The following is a 2,315-nucleotide window of genomic DNA, read 5'->3' on the forward strand; positions in this document are numbered from 1 at the left end:
GTTTCTCAGGCTAAAGAGGAGGCTGTGTGTTCTGGTAGAGATTTACGGTTTGGGAAAGCCTATGTAGAGTTCCAAAACTATGAGTTGGAATTGACTCGATGGCAGCGGGTTTAGGTTGTCAGTTTGGAATGTTACCTCTAGTGATAGATTGTCTTTATATTGTAGGCAACAACATAGAACTTTTTTCATGTGATTAAAAAAGTGTAGATATGAGAGATATCAGAAAATATGTATGTTATATAATTATATTACAAAATATGTTATATAACAATATAATGACATAACACATACTAAGATATGATTTTATATTAATATACAATCAGTCACACTATATAAAATATATAATATACTACCTATTATAATGTGTAATATATAACACATATGTGTGTGTGTGTGTGTGTGTGTGTAGATAAAATTTGTTAAACCATGTCTGAAAATACAGAATCTGGTGCTCTGGAGGAGCATGGCTAAACACAGGATCCTCAACAGTGCTAATTGGTGCTTCGAACCCACCCAGAGGCTTCACCGGAGACAAGACCTGGTGATCTGTTCCCCTCAGACCACAGGCTAGGAAACCCCTGTGAGACGGTCCCCCTCAAGCAGGGCTTTAGGGGTCAGAACCTCCCCACCCTCCCACCACCTCTCTCTGGGCACGCTACAGCAGTGTAAGGGAGGATTAGTGTGAAGATGTGATAGTGTTCACGTGAAAAGCATTGAGATGTATGTCTTATAGATAGGGCACATGCTTCTGAAATTAAGTGATTTAACAGTTATTCAAATGACTCCAGGTTGCTCAGTCACATTAATCCATTGAAGTATGTAGTAGTTAAATAATCTTTTGTCAATTTGAGACTATTAAGAGTGAAGTGGTAGAGTTTAGCCTGTCAATCAGGTCACAGCTCGGTGACCTCATTTGGAGGCTATAAGGATATTGCTCACTGGAGGTGGGACACTCCCTCCCTCCCTGTGAGACATTCCTGTTGACAAGACACATAGAACTGTGCTGATAAGAGTCAGAGCCCTGGAGCTGAAGAAGCCATGTGGAGACCCACGCCAGCGTTAAGATGCTTCCACCACCACTGGATCCTCAAGACTTTTTCACCCACTGGGCTGTGGTTTTCTTGCATTTTGCATCATTGCATGCATTGTTTGCGTCTGAAGAGGAATTTATACACTGGTATCAGACATATGGGCTAATATTGGACTTATGGACTTGATCTGGACTGGGCTGGGATGTTTTCTTAATGTACAATTACTCTTTATATAAAGCTCTTTATATACACACGAGTATTTATGAATTTGTTTCACTAGTCTACCCAGACTATCACAAAGTAGTTTACAGAATGGGCCCCCACAGAGCTAGATAACCACCCTGCCTGAAAGGCCAGTCCTGCTTATAGGAAGAGCAGAAGTCGAGGGGCGGGTTGGGGCGGGGCCGGATGGCTTAGTGTCAAGAGGTGATTCAGCAGCTCTCCTTTCCTGCTGGCAGAAAAGCAAGTGTCTGAGTGCAATTAATCAGACAGAGTTCATACCCCTTGCTCTCGGAAATTTAGAGTGTTTCCCGTTCTGTGGATTTGTTTCATTTTTATTTAAATGCGTTCCGTCAGTTGTAATATCAAGTACCCAGAGCTAGTGAGGACTGGTTAAAGTAAGATGGAGAAGAGGAGGCAGGTGGGCTGAGCGGCTGTGCAGAGGAAGCTGCGGCAGCCCGTGTCCTTCAAGGTGACAGCCGTGGAAACCTGGGGCAGTTCTACTCTGTCCTGTAGGGCGCTGTGAGTCAGTTGGCTCCGTTGGCAGTGGGCGTGGTCTTTTAGCTGACGATTGAACATGGTTTGAAATCCCACTTGAGGCTAATAAATGCCGTTCACTTGACTTGTGTCTCAGGCATTCTAGATGAAGGCTTGCTAGTGAGTGGAGGTAAGTTTTTGCTTCTGCCTATTTGAAGAGAGGTGGCAGCCTCATTTACCCCCAAAATGTAGAACTTCCTGAAGCGTGCCTTCCTGACCTCGTGAACAGTGAGCTGGGCATCTGAAACGGCAGTGGCAGTGGCGTTCAAGGCCTGGAGACCCTTTAGATGGGCAAGAACTCTCCTCTAAATCTGACCAGGGAGTGGCTTGACCTCCAGGGTCACGTTGCTGTGTGAATTTCTGCAACATCCAATGTCTGCAGGCTGAGTATCAGGTCAGGGCCTAGGTCTTGGGAGGCTTTCTGAAATGATCGAGCCGCCTAGTAGACAGAATACCTGTGGTCATCTTGCTCTGTGCCTTCCACACCCCCACCCTCACTAGCCCCTGTCTGGCCTAGTGCCTATGCAT

General features: G+C 45.1%; 1 protein-coding gene across 3 annotated transcripts in view; it reads left to right on the forward strand.

The window, feature by feature from the left end:
- LOC101643983 (protein FAM107B) overlaps nucleotides 1-2,315 on the forward strand; it is a 331,769-nt gene that overhangs the window by 327,234 nt on the left and 2,220 nt on the right. The gene's annotated exons all lie outside the window — the stretch shown is intronic.

The sequence above is a fragment of the Echinops telfairi genome, unplaced genomic scaffold (assembly GCF_000313985.2).
Source record: "Echinops telfairi isolate 266 unplaced genomic scaffold, ASM31398v2 ScPeMD7_7474;HRSCAF=8512, whole genome shotgun sequence".
Classification (NCBI taxonomy): Eukaryota; Metazoa; Chordata; class Mammalia; order Afrosoricida; family Tenrecidae; genus Echinops; species Echinops telfairi.